General features: G+C 38.5%; 2 protein-coding genes across 8 annotated transcripts in view; one reads left to right on the top strand and one right to left on the bottom strand.

Moving 5' to 3' along the window:
- LOC307185630 (uncharacterized protein) overlaps positions 1-23,051 on the bottom strand; it is a 293,961-nt gene that overhangs the window by 51,118 nt on the left and 219,792 nt on the right. The gene's annotated exons all lie outside the window — the stretch shown is intronic.
- Positions 1-23,051, top strand: part of SYNPO2 (synaptopodin 2) — a 173,227-nt gene that overhangs the window by 39,967 nt on the left and 110,209 nt on the right. The gene's annotated exons all lie outside the window — the stretch shown is intronic.

Here is a 23,051-nt window from a genome sequence, read left to right as displayed (position 1 = left end):
TCTAAACCATATGAAGAATCCAAGTCTGCTGCATAGATCAGAAATAGCTGGGAGTAAGTGAGGCATACGAAATTATGTGAGCAAATTAGTGGGATCCCAGATTCTCAGAAACTACTAGTTCCACACCCAGTCCATTATTACCCACCTGTATACCATGGATCTTTTTCCATTCCTTTGGCTCACTGAATCAAGAGCTCTTTGGTTGGGATTGCCAACAAAGGCCTCAGGCTTTTATGGAATGCCTACTGTAGGGCCAGCCTTATACATAATTTAAAAATCAGCAAATATTTGTTTATTTCCTGGGTGAAAACTCCTTACTACATCAGTCATTAATTTGAATTCTGCAAATAACAGGTTTTTGGGTTTTTTTCTGAATTAAACACTTCTGACTGCTCAAAATTTCAGCATGTTTTTTAAACTACTCTGTTCCTATTACCCATTTTGGAAGGTGTGAACCTAGCATAGTGAAGCATGAGCAGTGTGCCAGCTGCTATAAACCTTTTGACTTCGTGGCTATCCACAGCCTTGTAATCTCTTTCCTCAGCAGGTATCTTCTTCTGAACAAAACCATATAGTTTCCAAAGAGACTTCTAAGAATATGCTTTCAACTATTTATAAGAGTTTTCACTTCAAAGATCCCATGATGTTCGAAAATAGATGACAGTGTTTTCGCTGACCTACCTGTATTCTGAGATAGAGGCAGCACTGACCCCACAAAGAATAAGGCAGCACTTAGTGTGGGATTCAAAGGAAGATTCTAGGTTAGGAAAAGAAATGCTCTGAAAAGCTTCCTGTCCCCGCCTTTGGAAATATAACAGAGTTTTGAGCTTGTATCTCACTGGTTATTGTTAATAAAATAAGAAATTTTATCCTATGAAAGCAAGCATCTTGAAGCAATTGATCTTCTGCCAGTTATAAAATGTAAACTTTAGCCAACAAATAGCTAGATTTCATGCACTATCGATATTCAATTACTTTTTCCTGGCTCAATAGAACCCTTCATGGGAACTGAGCACAGACCCTATCTAGGATTAGTGCTTGCCATGAAATGGTGTTTTTCGTGTCAACATTAAGTTGCAATATGAGAACACCTGTGTAAGAATTTGCTTTCTGCAATTTAAAACCTGAAATGTTAAATAACCATTGTTAATGAGAGTAATACACAGGCAGGCCCTTGGTAGTTCATTGGCATTATCATTGGAACAAATATCTATCTTTCTGGAGTGTCCCTTACAAATTTTCCAAGGATAGTGTTGTGGGATCTCTGCATCATTTCTCACATCTCTGTGTTTGGCTGTAGGAGTCTTGTCCATGAGTGATGTATAATATGCTCCACCCTGAAAATCTGCAATTTTATTTTTAAACCAGCACTTGCTAAATCTAAGAGGAACACTGAGTAAAAGAACATAAAAATAATTTTCAAGGGAAAGAGACAAGTGAAAAACACTTCTTTATCCAACACCGAGAAGGAAAATAAATTTTGGAGTTTTTTGGAATTCTTTGAATTCAAACTAAAGGGAAAGCTTGCCTTCCTTTACCAATATGCTGGCAAAACAATATTTTTTATAGGTTTCCAGAGTTGGAATCTATCAAGTTCAATAGAAGAGGAACAAGGTAGAACCTTTAAGCAGTGTTATTTAGGGTAGTGCATCATGGACTTTTTATTGTGATGCCACACATTGGAAATGAAAATATTTCTATTGCATTTTGGGTGAACAGACAACGTTGCTCCTGGCCAGAGGCTTCTGATATGGGGTCTTGGTCTACCTGGGCCCTGTACAGCTGCCCTGAGGATTGAAGGAAAAAATCAGTAACTCAGCACATTAATGGGCCACAAACCAGCAGCTGGGAAGCAAGGTTGATTGATGCTAATATCTGGCTTTGGTGCATGTCTGTGGTTTCAATTTTCATTTTTCAATTTACATATAGGCACAGGAGTAAATGATGATAAAATCTGAACCCCAATGAGGATGACTTGTGGATGTGGATCAAAAACCAAATTCTATAGAATCAAAATATGAAAGGTTGGAAAACAGCATGCAAAACAGTTTAAGGTCCTTACAGTTCTAAGTGTTGAGAAGTTATCAAAACTTTAAGCAAATCAAGAAATTAGTTAAGCATTTATTATCATCAATTCACAAGGTCATTAACCCTGTAGGATGTCTAAATTGATTGTAACTACTTTTTTTCATTGACAGTAGCCCTGCAAGGAGGAAGAAGGATTAAGTTTAGGCAAATAGGTTAAAAATTTTTCGGGGGCTTCCCTGGTGGCGCAGTGCTTAAGAATCCGCCTGGCAATGCAGCGGACATGGGTTCGAGCTCTGGTCTGGGAAGATCCCACATGCCACAGAGCAACTAAGCCCATGTGCCACAACTACTGAGCCCGTGTGCCTAGAGCCCGTGGTCCACAACAAGAGAAGCCACCACAATGAGAAGCCCGTGCACCGCAACGAAGAGTAGCCCCCACTCGCCGCAACTAGAGAAAGCCGGTGCACAGCAACGAAGACCCAATGCAACGAAAAATAAAAAATAAATTAAAAAAAAAAGTTTTCTGTAAAACTGCTTTAGATCTGTTTTAAATCTTTAGTAAATTTTTAGTTGCAGTGTTGTTTAACATGGTTTGTTCTGAAAGAGATACAGATTTTGAAGCCAGATTTTGACAAAAATTGAGTTTATGTGATTCAGACATTAGTATTAAGAGATCTCGGGACTTCCCTGGTGGCACAGTGGATAAGAGTCCGCGCTCCCAATGCAGGGGGCCCGGGTTCGATCCCTGGTTAGGGAACTAGATCCCACATGCATGCCGCACCTAAGAGTTCACATGCCACAACTAAGGAGCCCGCCTGCCGCAACTAAGACCTGGTACAACAACAACAACAACAACAACAACAACAACCCACAGAGATCTCTTGGTTGTTCAGTGGATCCCTGGATGCAAAATACAGCTGGTCTCTTTTTCACTTTCTGAGAATGGATGACTTTACACATATTTGGATAAGAATCAGAGTTAGGAATCATTTGTTTGCATGTGTAGAAAACACACTCAAACTGCTTAAACCAAAAAGAAACATCATTGGCTTATATAATTGAAAAGTCCACTGGGAGAAGCAGCTTCAGGCATGGCTTGATCTGCTGGTGTCCACAACCTGACCAGCTTCAGGTTCTTCTCTCTTCAGTTCTTTGCTTGGTTTCTTTGTTAACTTCATTCTAGGCAAGACCTCCCCTTGTGGTCCTAAGATGACGACCAGTTATTGCAGAGACTACATGCTTCCTATCCATAGCTGATAGGAATAAAGCATATTTGTCCCAGAATTCCCAAGAAATCAGACTGGATTAAGTCACACGCTCACCCCTGACCCAATCACTGTGGCCAGAGAAGTGGAATGCACTAATTACTTAGCTAGCTTCAAATTCCTCCCTCGTAATCCCCAATGTAATGCCAGTGAACTACCTAAATCACCAAATAGGAATTTGTGACTGTTAGAATGGTGAAAATGGAGGCTGAAGACATAATCAGTTACATGAAGAATCTTAGAAATAGAAGGAGACTTTAGAATCTTTAACCAAACTTTCTGATCTAGCCAAATAACCAATTTAGCCAAACAAACTGACCAAACTTCACAAAACATTAATGCAAAAAATAGTCATTTAGTCTCTGCAGGTACCACTTGTGACAGTGAGCCGCCATAGCCTGTGTGACTTTTGAACAGTTCTACTGGGAAAGGCCTTCTTTACATTGAGCATAAATTTGCTTCCCTTTCCTTTGTGCTTTATCCATTGAACCCTGTTTTACCGCTGTGGCCACAAAGAGTAGATTAAATTCTTCTTTCATATTACAGGCTTTCTAATATATATTAAAGTAGTTAAAATAGTCATCCTTAGTCTCTCTTTTCTAGGCTCAACATCCCACATTCTCTCATCTGTTATTGACGTTGAAGGAGTTAAAACACCCTCACTCTTTTGGCTTCTCTTCTTTGTATGAATTCTGGCTAGTCAATTCCATACTCAGACACACAGTTCCATACACTGACATAGAGACTCCCCATGTGGCCATTGGGAAGTGGTTTATTGCATATGTATAAAGATACTGAGGAAAAGAAGAATAAATCTTGTAGAGAGTCACTTTAATAGCAGTCTGTAGAATCAGTCTCAGAACTGATTACCTAAACTGAAATATCCACAGCCAGAATGTGAGCAAAAAGTATGTTTTGGAACATGATTTCTCTAATCTATAACCATTAATATTGGGCTTAATTACTTATTTTGTTGTTGTAGGCTTGACTTTTAATTATTTTAATGTTATGAACTATTAGTATTTTAACAAATAAGTGCCTAGTAATAGATAGTATTTATTAATATATATCGATTTTGTGATTTACTTTATATATATATATTTTTATATTTATATAAAATAGTATATGTATAATATATACTATTTTGTTTTCAAAGATAATTCTTTTTATTTCCCATAAAAATGAATGAGAAAATATTACATCAACATACTTGGTCAGATTCTATTTGTCATTTGAACTGTGAGTTCTGTCCTAACTGTAAATGTTCTCCAGCAGGGTAACAACTTCCCAGGATCTACAACTTGACACATTTGTAGGGGAAATTGGAGAGACGATCCCCCAGCTGTTCCTTAGGGGCAGGCAGCTTTCTCCCACCTCTTTGTCCATCTCTCACACCCAGAAACACTGAGGAAATTTAGTTACACTTACAACCTAATACCACTAACCAATACTGTTAAGTCCGTGATCTCCCTCTCTTCTCCCTTTCAGGAAATATTTGCCCTGGTATTAACTCTGAAAAGGGCTGGTCCCCATCAGACACAGGAGAAGTAGAAAGGAGTTGAACATTGAGCTAAGGAAAGCCTCTGATGAGGTTTCTGGAACTCCTCCCTCTTCAACCAATCCACCACCAGGTCTTGTAAATCTACTTCTACCTACACCCCAAGCACATTGTCTTTCTTCCAGCTTCACTGCCACCACTAGCTCAAGCATCATCATCAGCTACTTGGGACTCCTGCAATGTTCTCCAAACTTCTCTCTTCCCATCCTCCAGTCCATTTTCCAAGCAGCAGACAGAGGACTTTCAACTGCAAATAGGATCATTCTTCTTTTTACTCAAAACTCTTCAATTTTCACCGCACCCAGGATGAATACAAAATTCTTCACATGGTCTGCAAGGCCTGCCTACATGTCCAAGACTATCTCCCTCCATTCTCTCAGTTACTACATTTCAGATATACTCTTTTTCTTTTAGTTTTGTTAGTGGAATCAGCTCTTTTTCACCTTGGGGTCTTTCCCTATGTTCCCTATGCTGCTTGGAGCACTCCCCATCTCTTTGCCTGGCTAATTCCTACTAACCATTACCTCTCAGCCCAAGGATCATTTACTCTCCATTCTTCCCAAATAGGCTAATTTTGGACCCCACTTTGTATTCTGTAAAAGCATTCTCTACTTTTCTTTCAGAGCACCTATATGTGTCTAGTGGTCCACCCTTACCCTTGGTTTCGCTTTCCTCAGTTTCAATTACCAGTGGCCAACCTCGGTCTGAAAATATTAAATGGAAAATTCCATAACTAAGCAATTCATAAGTTTTAAATTGCACACCACTCTGAGTAGCATGATGAAATCTCACGCTGTCCCAATCCATCCTCCTGCCCCCTATCCCCATCCCCAACCACTGACATCCTCTGCTCCTGACACGTGACCATCGACATCGTCATGGCTCCATGACCCAGGATCACCTGAAGCAGATGACCCTCCTTCTGAGGTACTGTCGGAAGACAAATAGTAGCCTAACACTATGACACAGTGCCTACGTCACTCACCTCACTTCCTCTCATCACGCAGGCATTTTATCATCTCATGTCATCACAAGAAGACAGGTGAATACAGCACAATAAGATATTTAGAGAGAGACCACATTCACATAACTTCTATTACACTATAATTGTTCTGCATTATTGTGAGTTATTGTTATTAATCTCTTACTGTGCCTAATTTATATATTAAATCTTATCATAGGTCAGTATGTATAGGAAAAAACATAGTACCTATAGGGCTCAGTACTATCTATGGTTTCAGGTGTCTACTGGGAGTCTTGGAATGTACCCCCCTTGGATAAGAGGGGGGGCTCTCTGTACCATTTGAGTGTTTGAAGTCCACCTTGACCAGTAGACCAGAGACTGCAGGAGGAGTGGGTTGGCTCACTACTGGATCTCCAGGGTGTGGTCTGACTGACAGGGTTTGAATCCTTGTACCCTCACTTGGCAGCTGTGGGGCTTTGAATACTCAGTCTCAGTTTCTCCAATAGAAAAAATAATATTTTATTACAGGATAACCTTTTTTGTAGGGTTGTTGCAAGGATCAAATCAGAAAACGTAAAGTATTAAATGGAGTGCCTGGCACATAACAGGTGTTCAATTTATATTGGTTATTAGTATATTATCATTGCTTTTAGGATATGTTTACTTATCGAAGGTAAAACTGTATCTGTTTCTTGAATAATTCTAAATAGTCTCTAGAAAAGTTATTGTTATCGAAGTTAGAACAGCACTTTAAAAACGTGTTTTTCACTGATAGCCTCACTGCGTTTCTCCCTAAAAGTTTTTTTTAATTGTCAAATATTTCAATGTAGCCAAGCTAATATATAGTTTAATCTCTGCTTCAGAGGCTGTCTTAGAATATGTTGCATTTATTGATTTGTTATATATGTACATATATATATATGTGTGTGTGTATATATATATATATATATATATATATATATATATATACACTTACTTTCAGATGCTTTGAAAAATAATCCACCATTACTTTTTATCTTTTCCCCTGATATTTGAGTTAAATGTATTTTAAACACAGGACAAACTGGCTGAGCCTCTTGACAAAGACATTTTGTTTTTATAAACTTCAACTTTGAAGAATAAGGATATCTTTTCCTTTTCCTCTCTGTCTGGAAGGAAAGGAAAAAGGGATTTTTTTCCTTTTTGATGGGATTTCCACGAGGGGAGCTTTTTATACCTTTAGCAGGGTCTATACAGTGAAAATACTGCTCTGTGTAAAAGGATTATGACTGCGTACAGATTTTTCACTGTCAAGCACCTTTGGGTCAATGTTTATTTGAAATGAGCTACGGCATTTAAAATAGCCCTGAAGAAGCTGCATACTCTCCTTGACAACAACAACAAAGTTTGTATATTAACAGTTGGCTTAACAGTGTCTGGCATAGAGAAATAAAGACGAAAATATACTTCGGCCCTGTAATATTTATAGCATTGCCAGTTTAACCATTGTGCCCTATTTAGGAATATTTTTTGAGTGAGCTTTATATTAATGCCTGAGAACACAGTCATAAGTTGGTGGCAGGGAAGCTCATGCAGCAGAATACATGTTTGTGCTGTGCCATGGAGGACGGAGAGGGAACTCACACTGTAAAAATCCCCCTTAATTCTTATACCCACTGACACAGAGGACATTGATAACAATGGGGTTGCCGCTTGGAAATGCTGTGTCATGCTTTACATGCTTTTGTAAGCAACATCGTCTTTATGAGTTTATAAATGAGAAAGGCGAAGATTCCATTTTGTCATTCTGAGTACTGCATTTCCACATATGGCAGCGACTTGTTTATATGGCCTTCCCACTGTTAGAGAGTGAGCTACTCCAGATAATGCACATATTCCAGATATCTGGAAGCTCAGCTAAGAGGCATCATCACTTTACACTTTGAATCTTTCTAACTTTCATATAATCTTTGCTCTAAAAGCTAAGAACTAAAAATAATTGCCATTGTACAATAAATCTGTTAGAAGTTTACATATCCTCTCTTGATTTACTTAATAGAGTCATGCCTGTTGCAACAGCCTCGTTGGAGACTCCATGTTCTCACATGAGCATCAGTTTCCAAATTGTATTGTGTTAAAATTTGTGAACACGTTGGCATTTATACCAAAGAATGCTGGACTGCCACGTACAAAGCCTTTTTAGTTTCTCCTCTTTCACTTTTTAGCTTTCGGTGCCCTGTCAGCGTGTGTGAGTGTATCTCTAGTTCCATCGCCACTCCCTTGTTTGTTTCTAATTGCCTGTGGATTAGAAAACATTATTAGAATGATTTCCAAAATAATAGTAAATTGGCTTTAAGTGATTATTGAAAAAACTGTCCTATGACTCAAGCATGAGAGCTTACATTTTTTCATTTATTCAACAAATGTAAGTTGAATGCCTCCTCTGTGCATGTTATTGGACTGAGGGCAGCTTCTGTTCATTCCCAGTCACCAGCTTCATTAAGGACACTATCAGTCTTTTCCTATATTGCTTCAAAACTACTATCTGGTCTCTGCCCGCACAAAGCAGCTAGAAGGATTAAACAGAGTAAATCCTGTTACTTACCTGATGTAAATACTTAAGATTTCTGGTTGCCTTCCAGATGAACACTCTGAGTGAATCTGCACTTCTACTCTCATTGCAACTTGGTCACACCTGGCCATTTATATATTCTTTTCTCCCTGCATGAAATGTATTCCCCATGTATTCACCTTACTAATTCTGTCCTTCCTCAGGGAAGCTCTTCTGGTCCCCTTGACTAGAATAAGGTAACCTTTGTATGCGCCAATCTCAATGACTATAGCTGTAGGATTTAAATCTTTAGAGATGACTGAGCGACAACATAGAGAGGTTAATGCCTTTGAAAGATCTTTATTCCTTACACTTTCAGAGAGGAGGGGACGTATTGTGCCATGCAGGGCCACATGGGGAAGCACCAGTGTCAATCAGGATGTAGAAAGGAATGAGGGGAAAGCATAGGGCACAGTCTTTATTGTGTTTTCCATGGGAAGGCAAAGCAGGGCGGGAAAACAGTTTAGGGTTGGCTAGTTTGAATAATTCCAGCAGGCTTTGGGGCATAAGGGCGGTCCTAGTTGTCTGGCACCTGGACCTGCATTGATTTAGGGCACGGGAAGTATTGGCTTGGTGGGTGAGAGTTAGATAACAAAGATGGTTGGGGGTATAGAGTCAGGATTGGTTTATTTGCATATGAAAGGAGTGCCCTCAGGCATGTTGTTTATCATTTTAGGAATTAACTAGCTCTGGGAGGGGCAATGTCTCTCCAGCCAGAAATCCTCCCCGCTCCACCAAGATGTCAAAATATCATAAAATATAGACAATAAAAAACATGATTAATACACTACCCTGTCACCTACTGTGGGATGGTACATATCTCACTGTGTTGCTTACATCTCCCAAACTTGCTAAATTGTAGGCTTCTTGAGAGCAGAGATCTTGTCTGTCTTGTTCACTACTGTAGCCCCATTGCCCAGGGTAGTGTCTCTTGCTTGGCAGATGCTCAGTAAATATTAGTGGAATGAAAAAAAAAATGAATGGACACCTTTCTATCTGGCATATGTGGTTAGTGTTTCACCTGGAAAGCATAGCATTTTTTTCCAGATACAGATTTTGTTATACCAATCAACTAAGTAAGAAATATTTTTATTTGGTTTAAATGTGAGGGTCTTACTTCTGTCATAACTCTTATTTCACTTGTCACTGTTCATTTATCGTCCATACTCCTGGAGCTCCAAGAGGTTGGGTTCCTTGTTCCCCACATGTAGGAAACCCCAGCATTTAGCAGTGTCTCCATTAAAATCACTCAATTGTGCTTCAGCAATTAAAAGTATTTTACTGCCTACATTGTTGTTTTCACATAGAAAATCCATTAAATGCTCTGAAACAGAAAATAAATAAATAAATGTGAGGCTTGTTTTTTTTTTCCTTTCCAACTCAGTGAAGTTTAATTTGGCTCCGCATAATGTGTATGATTTACAACTCTATAAAGAGATCAACTCATCTCTATGTTCCTTGCGTTAGCCAGTGGTTCTTTACCAGGGGCAATTTTGCCCTGTGGGGGGACATTCCGCAATGTGTGGAGACATTTTTGGTTCTCACAGCTGGCATCTAGCTGGTAGAGTCCAGGGATGTTGCTATATATCCTATAATACACAGAACAGTCCCCTGCAACAGACAGTTATTCAATCTAAAATGTCAATAGTGCTGACATTGAAAAACCTTCTGTTAGAGGGTGATGTGTTTGACCGGTTTACCTAAAAACACCTCACACATCCAACCATGTTCCCCGACTTCTCCACGAAGCAATACAAGCTAAGTAGCTGATATCTTAGAGGTAAAGACAGCAGGCCTGAGGGGAAAAGTAATTTTTAGAGGAGGACACATGGCAAGCTGCAAGAGAGGGGTTCAGTATTTCAGCAGACACCATGAAAGGAAATCTAAGTGGATTGATACATAGCATGGTGACACTGAGGTCTGGGCTTAAAATGAACACTGAAATTATAGGCTTTTTAACTGAGAGTTAAAAGGTATGACTTTAAGTTAACGTAAGTCATGTGGGGGGAAAGGAACAATCATATAGAGCTTGTAATTCCAAAATTGCTCTCTTTAAAACTGGAGTTGTCTTCTTAAGCTTAACATGCTGCCATTGATCAAAGCAATGCTGTCACATCTTTTTGGGATGGTCTTCAGGGCTTGTGTCATGCTCTTTTGAATAACATCAGAAGTTGCAAGCATTGCCCTTTTAGGCAGGAATTTGCTTTGGGGGGAAAAATATCAAGTTATTTGAACCTATATATGGTGAATAAGGAAAATCATCCTTGCTCCTAATACCATGTTCATAAAAATTGAGGACAGGCTATAAACTACATGAATCTGACTTTAAAGGCAATTCTAAAAAGGAGTTTTAGAAATGTCTTGAGCTAAGTCATTGTCATTGGAGTATAACCTCTCAGGATGACCATTTTCAGGAGAAATGCTCATATTGAGGTATCAGTGTTAGCAAAACATTACTTGATGTTCATATTGATTTCAGTGCCACAAATATATGTGGAAATAATGCCAGGTTTGCACACAACCAAATTTCTGTCAGCATGAGAATGTTTAGGACAGGTCTTATAGTGCTTTTTATATGTAAAAGTTTAAATTTTTTCTTTTCCCCAGTTTTATTGAGATATAATTGACATATATAATTGTATTCATTTAAAGTGTACAAGATAATGATTTGATATATGTGTATATTGCAAATGATCACCACAGTAAGTTTAGTTAACATCCATCACCTCACATAGTTACAACTCTTTTTACTTGTGATGAGAACTTTTAAGATCTACTCTTCTAGCACTTTTAAATATACAATATGGGGACTTCCCTGGTGGCACAGTGATTAAGAATCTGCCTGCCAATGCAGGGGACACGGGTTCGAGCCCTGGTCCGGGAAGACCCCACATGCCATGGAGCAACTAAGCCCGTGAGCCACAGCTACTGAGCCTGCGCTCTAGAGCCCACGTGCCATAACTACTGAGCCTGCATGCCACAACTACTGAAGTCTGCATGCCTAGAGCCCGTGCTCCGCAACAAGAGAAGCCACTGCAATGAGAAGCCCGCGCACTGCAACAAAGAGTAGCCCCTGCTCGCCGCAACTAGAGAAAGCCCATGTGCATCAACGAAGACCCAACGCAGTCAAAAATAAAATAAAATAAAATACTAATAAATAATAAATAATTTAAATATATATATATATATATATATATATATATACACACACAATATGGTGTTGTTAACTATAGTCACCATACTGTACATTACATCCCCAGAACTTATTAATCTTATAACTGAAAGTTTGTACTTCAGTACACATCATCCATTTTCTGCACCCAACCCCCCACCTCTAACAACCACCAATCTGTTCTCTGTTAAAGTTTAATTTTTAAGTTGTGATACCACACATACTTCAAAATCTGGGAATTTCTACTTTAGGCAAGGAGGTATTTAAGCTTTTTCCTCAGATGTCAACTTTACTTTGGCCACATAGACCTAATTTAGGATGTCTTTTCAACATCAAATCAAGTGCGTGTCTAGTGTACTTGAGATAAGTTAGTGTTATAGAAGAAGAATTGATAAAACTACTAGTCTACTCCTAGTAGAGTAGCAATGCATCACAGTTTGCCAGGGAGAGACCTGATTTTAAAATGGGAAGTCCTGCTTCCTGGGAAACCCCTTAGTCCTAGGCAAATCGAGATGGTTATCAAATTCCCAGTCACTTAGCTAACTCCTCTGTTCTTTTTGGACTATCTACAGTGAAAACAAAACAGTGTCTTCCCATAATAAATAAAGGAAAAGGACATACCCCTATTGGGAGTAGCATAGCAACTCAAGTCAAACAGCAACATATGTTAGCTGAAAGTAGGCTGAGCTAATGGCTAACTTTTATGCTGATTCAAACTGAAGTCAGAAGTTCTATTTCATGGCAATGCTGCAGGCCATGTTTTACCAGCCAATAACAAGAACAACAGCAATAACAAAAAATAAAATAAATTTTACGTTTCAACCATCATGCTTATCATATTTGTTTTGGTTTTTAGGAGAGCTATTTTGACAACTAATGTCCTTGGGCAAGGAAATAATAGGTTACTTAGTTCTTCAATGGCTTTGTACAGTGGATCTAGCAATTATATACAATGCTTAAAAAATGAATTATGGTGGAGTTTAGCTGAAAGTTAACATTAAAAATATACATCATTGAGGGGGCATTTAGGGTTATGCAGATAGGAAAGCAGATGTTGAGGCAGTGAAGCACTGGGGTCCGGAAGAGCTGTGTTGGCATCCTGCCTTAACTGGTGTACGACTTTGAACTAGTTGTTGGCCTCTCTAAACCTCAGTTCCTTCATGAAACAAACAGGCACAATTATGGTACTTATCTCCTGGAACTGCGGTTTATTAAATGATAATGAATGTACAATACTTAATACTGTGCCCAGCATGTAGTAAGCATGAAATAAATGTAAACCATTATCATCTGCACCTGCCAAAAGTTTCTGTAATAGTATATTCCGACTGTATTTAAGAGTCATGTTATTTCTTTAATTTCTTATTTCCTATCCATTACTCTTTGTAGAAGGATCTTGTTTAAGAAATATACAAAGAACACAAAGAATTCTGATAAAAGATGTTTTGCTATGTATCATTCTAGGTTCCAAAGATCAATATAGTGTTACTCTAAGAGAATATTGATAGGAAAAAATCACCCATGACACAAAACCCTTGGCTGTCCCAAATCAGGATAAGTTAAAGAAAGAAAAAAAGAAATTCTAAAAACTAAAACCAAACAATTAGAAGAAAAAAAAAGAGTCAATAAGTATTAGCTCCAGATTTGAACTACTAGTGTATCGTGCAAGCAACTTTATGTATACCTTAGGCGAGAGCCATTGAGACATCTTACTTGGGACAAGAAAGCAAGGTGTGTATTAAGATAAAGATGTTAGAAACCAAGTAATAACAACCCAAGATAGTTGCTACACAGGTTTTAAAAAGGAAGATAACGTGCCCCAAATTGTCCTGTATAATTATCTCCAAAGTTCCATAACATGATGACTTCAAAACTAGTGTGTTACATATATGTAATTGAAATAGTCAACAATTTGTCCCTCAAAAGTTTCTCTTACGGCTGTTTTGAAAGCAGATATTGACTGAATAGTTTAATACTGTTTAAAACCATTATCAGGAAAATACCTGGAAAAAGCAAGATATGACTTTGAAGGTTTAGAAAGAAAGGTAAGACATGAGGCAAAACCAGCACTTTCTTGCCAAATGAGGGCTCAAGATGTGCTGTTTGGTGAGCTCCAGTGCTATTTGGAATACAGCCGACAGATGATTAGGAGAGGTCACTGACTATCTCATTTTTTCTGTGACCCAGTTTTAGAAATCTGCCACCCAGAAAGAAGAGAACAGCTCTCAAAGGATTCCACACTCTGGCAATCAGACCCCGCGTTAGCCTCTGCTTTCCTACGTGAGCCTCCACATCATCTGCTCACTCTCTGTTGCATTCTAACCGTAAATTTAAGGCAGTAACTGGTTATTCTTTTTATGTTCTTTAAACTTTATTTGAATGGGTACAGTGCATTTTCTGTCTTCATTAATATTGTTGGAGACTGTAAAATCCTGAAAAGTTACACTAAGGTATGTTAGTCTCCTTATAATTTCCTCTAACATTTCAAATTCATCATAAAATAATTGAGCATGTTCTCTTTGCTAAATGTCTTATGTAAAGTGCTGAGAGAGTGCCATGGGTATTTTAAGAATGAAATCAATAAAAGGTTTTCTATTTTTCTGTAAAAATCAGTATGGTTAGAAGAAATACATTTAGGCTAGGACTTTTGGGTCAAGCACTTAGAGTTGACCAATTTTTTACTGAATTGATTAGTTGTCTTACTCTTGTGAAGTTACAGCTAAAATTTTTAACCAAACACTCTTCTTAATCTCTCTGTTCTATCAAGATGAGGTTTTTTTTTTTGCTGGTGTTTCAGGTTTTATAACAGATCACATTTTTACTTGGCTTCAAATCAGTTTAATTCGTCTTTAGGCAGACTGACTGAATTCTATGAACTTCAGAGTCTCTGGTGATAAACTTCTCTGTCATCTCTGTATTATCTCTTTTACAGCCAGATGGGGAAAATGGTTTACATCAGGCACAATGTATATTTGAACAATAAGGTCACAAGCAGAGATGTATTATCTTTTATGGGCAGTGAGACATGTAACGTGTTACAGCCTTCCCCTTTAAGCTACATAGCAAATGGGACACAGCACTTTGTTTTTATGCCTGGATTCCCATACGATATTATTTTCTAAGCATGTTCATGTTAACAACCTGAGCCTATTTAAAGCAGCATTTCCTCTTAAAGTGTAGAGGAGGAGGATGACCTTCATTCCAGTCCTCTTAAGTTTGATTAAAGCCACCCGAAATAAGTTTATTGCCTCAAACTCTACTCTCAATCCTCTACTCTTATCTACTCTTAGGTTCTCTTCCTCTCTCTGTATGGGAGGAATCAGCATTCTATTAAAAGGCCTGGCCCAGAAGGAGGAATCATCACACTTCTGATTTTGGATCTATTCCCTTGTTAAAAGACAATTTTGAACTATGTGGAAAAGTAAAACAATTTAAGGGAATGGAACAGTTTAATTCTAGCATGTGGAATATGTTTTAAGTTCTGGTAGGAAGTGCTTCCATAGCACATTTTTTTTTTTTTAAAGAAGGACAGTGTAGCTTAGGAATTGGCATGATTTAAATAATAATGAGAGACAACATATAATTATCACCATAACCTAACTTGCTTTTTCTTTAATGTCACCCTAGTTTTGGGGATCTGATTACGTTTGGCATTTCCAGCAAAACATAAATAATTTTAAATGTCTATAATAGTCCAAAAGAATACTTCTTTGGCTAATTAACCCTGGAAGCAAAAGAAAATAAAATAAAACAACAAAAATAAACAACAGAAAAAAACTTCTTCTTTTCCCTCTGTAGAATTGTTTAAAGAGAGGTTCAAAGTGTTTGGTTTAGAGCTCTGTTTCACTTAATATTTCCAACGGTGGTTTATGAAAGATGGAATTCTTGAAGTTCATTAATGGCACTAATATGGTCCAGATTGTTAAGATCTTGATTCATAGGAACAAAATTAAGAACAAATTAATCAAATACAGGATAAAAATCAGCAGTAGGATTAAAAAGCAAATTTTCTTAAGGAAGAAAAGTAGCAGCTGGGACACACGATGCTCAGGAACCATGTTTTACCATGGCTGAGTGGTTCTCAAACTCAAGAGTGGATCACGGTAATAACCTGGGGGCTTGTTAAACCAAAGATCACTGTCTCCCACTCCACACATTTCTGATTCAGTAGGTCTGGGGTAAGGTCCAATAATTTGCATTTCTAGTAAGTTCTAAGGTCCAGGAACCACAGTTTGAGAACTACGATTCTACCAAAACAGGCCCTCCTGCGGTCACAGCGTAAACTGAGCACTCTCCTGCCCCGGGTAACGTCCCTCTGCTGCCCCAAAATGAAAAGGGGGGATTTTCTCCTTTAAATACCACATTCCCGGAATCATGATCATTGCTCACTTTCTCCACCACATTTGTTCCCTAATTGTACATGGGACATTCATATAAATATACAAGTTTTTATTACAGTGTGAAAGGATTGATGTATTATATGTCAATTTACAATGAAGGTAAATTACAAACACACCATGTCATGTTACTTGGTTAACTTGTCACAGGCTTAAAGTATTGAATAAGCACTTAGACTTGCTTCTCTCTGGTTAGCAGTAAAGGATCTTTCTAGATCTAACCCACTGGAGAGTTTTAAAATAACAAAGCCTGGGTCCCATTCCAGATGAATTACATAAAAATCTCAGAATGGGGACCTGGTAATTAAATCCCTTTCAGGTAGTTCTAGTGAGTAGCCAGGGTTAAGAACCATTGGTAACTCTAACCATGTATTCTCACTGGTTATCAGTGAAGTGAGATCGCCCCCATGGGGGTAAAAATTAGTTCTCTGGGGGCAAAAAAATACCTTAGCTGTTATACTGGTTTGTGGGCCTCCAGAGGACCACAGCACGTACACATGTGTGTAGTATATCTGTAGCATTAGCATTTCATGGGTTGGGGACAATTAGGAAAAAAGACTCCCTTAGAAAATGATCATGAAAAAAGGTTGAGAAATACTACCCTAACCCTGGTAGACTGCTGTTAGTTTTCAATACTTCAACTTCCCTCTAAAATGGAACACAAATCTTTTTGGGTGCTCTTATAGATATTGGTAGGGAAAAATAGCATTTAAAAATTCTACTGGGCTTCCCTGGTGGTGCAGTGGTTGAGAGTCTGCCTGCCGATGCAGGGGACACGGGTTCGTGTCCCGGTCCGGGAATATCCCACATGCCGTGGAGCGGCTAGGCCCGTGAGCCATGGCCGCTGAGCCTGTGCGTCCGGAGCCTGTGCTCCGCTACGGGAGAGGCCACAGCAGTGAGAGGCCCGCGTACCGAAAAAAAAATAAATAAATAAATTCTACTACATGTTGATCACCTAGCTAGGTGCTTTTACATATAGTATCGAGTAATGCTATCCTGCATTTTTCCTCTAGAATGTACATAAAAATTATAATTAGTTTTGTTTCATTCTGGCTTCATAATATTTATATTGAAAATAACTCCTGTCTTCATGAAGCTTACAGAAAAATTCCATTTGAATCTGTAAGGCAACCAGGTGGCTTCAAATTGCTTTCACTCTAAACCACTATCAAATGCATGTAATGAAGTTCAGAAAACAACATTCCATTAAAAGAAATCACAATAGAAAACAACCTCCATATCCTTGTCTCAATAGTATATTATTTATCTAAAGAATCATAGAAAACTATTATTTCATTAATTTATGGTAATACAGCTTTACAGTATAACTTAAGACTTGAATATATAGTATATTTGTAGTATAACTTTGCTACAAAAAGCCAAGTATATTAAAATATATATATGGTTGCATGTATTCTTTTGCTATTTGCAAGGGTATGGATTTGTTTTAAATGTATTCAGGATCTTGTTTATATTCAGATATGGTAAGGCCAAAAGATCGGGAGATAATTGCCATTGAAAAGATACAGTTGATCCTTGAACAAAGTGGGAGTTAGGGGCTCCAACCCTCCTTGCATTTGGAAATCACACATAACTTACAGTCAGCCCTCTGTATCCACGGTTCCTCATCCTTGGATTCAACCAACCATGGATCCTGGAGTATTGTTGTATTTACTGTTGGAAAGAATTCTCATATATGTGAACCCACACAGTGTTGTTGAAGGGTCAACTGTAGTTTGTCACTCACAGTTCCCAAGGGGAGGGGACATGCCATACCATGAAGGGCCACATGGGGAACAACCGGGGTTGGTCAGGAGGAGGGGCGAGAGGGAGACCTTGGGCAAAGCCTTTACGGTGCTTTCCAGGGAGGGAATGGGCAAGGCCAGGTGAGCAGGTTTAGGATTGGATAGTCTGGATGATCTTGGAGGGCTCTGGATTATCAAGGTGGCCCCTCGCTGTCTGGTACCTGGTCCTGAGCTGATTAGGGCAGAGGAGTGCTGCCTCCTGGAGCGCTGAACAGAGGAGGCAGTGGGGGTGTGCGCTCAGAATCGGTTGCTCTGCATCAACATTGTGCTCAAAGGCAAAGCACGTTGTTCACTATCTCTAGGAATTAGCTAACTTGGGAGAGGCAGTCCCTCTCTAGTCCGTGAGGTCCCCGATGTTAGAGTATCAAGAATATAGAAGATAAGAAGATACAGTTAATGTAGTTAAATATAGTTAATACAGGGTTGTGTCCCAGAAAGTCAGAACCATAAACTAAATCAGCTGTGGAAAAGGAGAAAGATATTCAAGTGTGCAAATAATGTAAGGTACATTTCTGGACTTTACAAATGGACTCTGAAGGTCCATTTCTACACAAGTACGTAGAAAGTTTTACCCAAGTATAAAGTTATTCAAGGCTTCATGCTATTGCATAGATAAATCTAGAAAAATCACTAGTCCTAAACAGTGAGATATGTTGGGAGGGAGCTGGGGGAGGGAGGATTTGACTGACATTATGGCCTAATTAATTCTGTCCCCTGTCTTCTTTCTCTATGTACTTGGTTTGTGCAGAGACAGAATATAAGGATGGAAGTTCAGAGCAGACACTTTCTGTTACCAGACAGGACCAGTACATAAAGAGATAGCAAGTTTGTTGCGGCGCAAGTGTGAAAATATATAGCTTCCAAATAGGACCAGGAGTTTTATTACTGCTGTTATGTTATTTTTACTGTTCAACAAAAAGAAGGCAACATTGTATCCTGAAAAGAAACTAAAGTGTACAGAAAAGTGGGCCAGGGCTGGAATTCTAACTCAGCTGTTTACTGTGTAATCTTGGGCTATATATGTTACTTCTCCAAACATAAGTTTTTTCATCATAAAATGCAAATTATATCTAGTCTTGAGATTGGAAACAATTAAGAAGCAAAACATAGGAAACAGATGAAGATTTAAATATAAAAACTTTTAAAAACTAAATTAAACTGAATTTGAGGATGTGGCCAAGAGATTGGAAACAATTAAGAAGCAAAACATAGGAAACAGATGAAGATTTAAATATAAAAACTTTTAAAAACTAAATTAAGGGCTTCCCTGGTGGCGCAGTGGTTGAGAGTCCGCCTGCCAATGCAGGGGACACGGGTTCATGCCCCGGTCCGGGAAGATCCCACCTGCCGTGGAGCGGCTGGGCCCATGAGCCATGGCCGCTAAGCCTGCACGTCTGGAGCCTGTGCTCCGCAACGGGAGAGGACACAACAGTGAGAGGCCCGCGTACCGCAAAAAAAAAAAAAAAAAAAAAAAAAACTAAACTCAATTAAGCTGAATTTGAGGATGTGGCCAAGGTGGATAGACATAATGAGCTTTTTTTTTTTTTTTTTCGGCCGTGCCTTGCGGCTTGTGGGATCTTGGTTGCCTGACCAGGGACTGAACCAGGGCCCTGGCAGTGAAAGTGCAGAGCAGTCCTAACCACTGGACCGCCAGGGAATTCCCAGCCACTCTTCTAAACTTATCACATGATCTAGCTGAGAACAGATCCTGGGTAAGGTGTCTCCTGAGCTGGGAAGAGCAAGAGGAGGTGTGACTTGAGCTGGGCTTGCCCAGTCCCTGCTCCCAGTCTCAACCATCAGGCAAGGCCCTCTTCCTCCTCCTCCAAGAGTGAGTGAAGAGTGGTAAAGAGGAGACAGTAGGTCCCCACCTCCCCACCCTGGAAAAATTAGAAGTGGGGGCGGAAATCTCACTATACCACTTTGAAGATGATTATGAAGATAGACTACAGATAAGATATGCAAGATGCCTAACCAGAGCAATAGGCATTTTCAGTAGAGATAAATTCACCAAGACTTCATTTATCACATATAGCTTATTCCTTCTTCTGGTATTGAATTTAGTGAAATAGCTCTCTTTTTTTCTCATATAATATTCAACACTAAACTTTTTATTTATGAGAAAAGGAGATATTCTGTCTGAATCCGAGTTACTTGTAATTATGTATTCTGAATTAACTCATTGATTTTACATATAATTCTCAAATTCCATTCCAGTAAGAGTGTAGATTGGTAAAAAAAAAAAATGCCAGAAATAATGTAATAGCAACCTGTAAACACAAGTATTAATTCTTACTATTCAGTTGTTTTTGTTGGTATTTTAGTTGATCACATTGAATGGTAGGTATTTAATTCATCTTTCCAGATAGAACAATTAGGCACCTTCTCATTATTACACATACAAGTCAACAAAGGAGGATTTGGTAGCTTTCAACAATGGTACTAACATATACTATTTATGAAGTGTTTTATAAAGTTTCAGGCACTGTGCCAGGTGCTTTATAAAGCTTTATTTCTAGTCCTACAATAACCCCGGAAGGAATTATTATTATGCCAATTTTATAGAAGAGAAAACTGAAGTTCAGAGACGTTGAGTAATTTTCAAAGTTGTAGATACAGATTGAAACTAGCAAAGTCAGAATTCTAACACAGAACCCTGCAAAGCCTACATTTTTTCCTTTAAATAAGTCCTTCTGCCTCCCCCCACCCCAAGAACCTAAGGTGAAAACAAGGTTGTAGTTCCATTAGCATAACTAATAAGTGACCTTGGCACTTCATTTAACGGAAGTTTTGTAATAAGGGGTAGGAAGACAACCCTTTTTTAACCCTCACATATGAGTTTAAACACATGATTCATTTTGAGCTAAAATGTTTAGCTGATTCATCCAAACTATGTTGAGAGTTCAGAGAAAATGATAAAAGTTCTCCTGCATTTATTATAATTTGAAGCTTTTAATGGGCATACCATTGTTTCTAAAGTTCACCAATACCCTGTACTTCTCCTTCCATAGGATTCATCACATTGGGACAGGATAGGTGCTCATTATTCATTGATTATTTGAATGCACTAATTAATGACTAAAGGCATAGGGGTCTCAGAAGTGGTGTTAGAGGGTATTAACTTCAGGCAAGAACAGGAGAGATTCTGCAGGACCCAACCTTTCTCCAACTATAGCCATTCCTTTTGAAAATCAAAAATTGCTCATAATTGTGCACACCATGAAGCTTTGAACACTTTGTGCCATGTATAATACCTATTGTATTTTCATAATTTTCATGTGTAACTGCAGAACCACCCTGCTTATTATAGACTCCTAGGAATTAATATAGACTGCCAAAGATCACCAAAGTGAAGACCATAAGCCAGCGTGAAATTTGAGTATTGATGAGCTCCATGGAGAATCAGAGGTACTGATCTCTCTTGGTCCTCTCCAGTGAATTTTTCTCCAACAAAACTGAACTCCTCTGGGCTTGGTGAAGAATGCATTAGAATGCAGAAAGGTGGAGCAGATCCTGTGTCCCCTTCACCCCTCCCAGAAGGCCAGGATTCCTGCTCAGGTCCTTGTCCATCTCCCCTCTCCTGACACATGGCCCATATCTGTCTACATGGGGTCTATAGCTCTCTCCTCAGATTCTGCCTGTAACTTCTCCTTAGCATCACCAATTATGTATGCTCTTCTCATATAGGTTTTACTGTGTTATGTTATAAAATCACATTTTTATTTCAGTGTTTTAAAAGATTTAAGTACATAAATTTTCATGTAATCATATTTTACCATCTGTACACATCTTTAAAACAAAAGAAGGTGTTTTAAAAAAAGGCAATTTGGCTACAGATGTGCCTTAAATGTCTTCATCATTTAAGTGTTTTTTTTTTTCCCCCATTTCTCTCTCTCTCTCTTGTTTTTAACTTCAGGAAGATTATTCATGGGGAAAGTCCTAGATCCTATTTCCAAACCGAACACAAATTGTAATACAAAGCATCCTTTTATATAGACTCATTGCCATTTAGGGAATATTTATGTCTCAAATGGGAAAGGATGTTCAACTAAAAATGGGCATTTCTATTCTGGTCAAAGTCTTAACTGAAATTACGTCTGCTGCCCATCTCTCTGTCTTACAAGAACACTCATGTTAAGTCAGGAAAAGAATGAGAAGCTGAAGGAACTCTAGGCATAATTCAGGCACAAAACTGAGCTAGAGAGAAACATATATATATTCTTGAAATAGATGGTATTTCCACACTCCCCAAATTAACTGGTTAGTTGATTAACTATTTTTTCAGATATATAGATATAGATGTTGATATAGATATAATGTGTGTGTGTACAGATAGACAGATATGTTTATCTATCTATCTATCTAGCTATACGTGGGGAAATATATAAGGAAGAATAATAGCTAACACTTACAAAGTACTTATTATGTGCTGGGCACTGTCTAGGCATCTTACACATATTAACTCATTGAATCCCCATGATAAGTCTATGAGGGGAGTATAATATTATCCACAGTTTTACAGATGAGAAAACTAAGGTGTAATAAAATACACTGCCCAAGATCACATAGATAGTAAGTGATGACTTGAGCCCAGACAGTCTTGCTCTAGACTTCATACGCTTTACCACCATGCCAAACTGCTTCTGTTGTCAGAGAAGGTACAACATAATGGGAAATTTAAATGTTCACATGTGAGAAGCTAAATGATAACTCAGTTCCACAATATGAAATGTCCCACAATAGTGTGTCTTGGGTGGCGCATGGGCTCTGAGGCCATGAGAGCTGCAGATTTAGAGAATGTTTCCCTTGCCTATTTTACTCTGGACTGAAGTAACCAGGAGAAGCTTTTTAGGAAGAGAAGAATTGAAGAATTGGGCCTTTTTAACTGGAAGAATTGGATGAGAGAACAGAAGGCATTCTAGGTGAGAGGAAGGGCTTGAGCCAACATTCAGAGATCAAAATGAACAAAGCATTACTATAGGGGAGGAATAGGAAGACCAGCCTAACCAAAGCAACAGGTTCAAGTAGAGAAAAACAGATGTGTTTCCAAAGGTTGCTTAAATCCAGATGTTACAAGGATGTGACTCTCAGGCAAAGAATTTGGACTTCATTTCATAGATAAAGCAGAGCTGTCTTAAGAGGTCAAGTGCAAGAGTGGAAAAGTAAAAAAAGTATTTGGGGAATACAAATTTGGCAACCATGTGCAAGAATAGAAGGGATAAGAAAAAGGAAACAGGGCCTTACTCAGAAGTTTGTGCATTTTTCAAGATGAGGG

The sequence above is a fragment of the Stenella coeruleoalba genome (assembly GCF_951394435.1).
Source record: "Stenella coeruleoalba genome assembly, chromosome: 4".
Lineage (NCBI taxonomy): Eukaryota > Metazoa > Chordata > Mammalia > Artiodactyla > Delphinidae > Stenella > Stenella coeruleoalba.
This window is presented reverse-complemented; position numbering and strand designations above follow the sequence as displayed.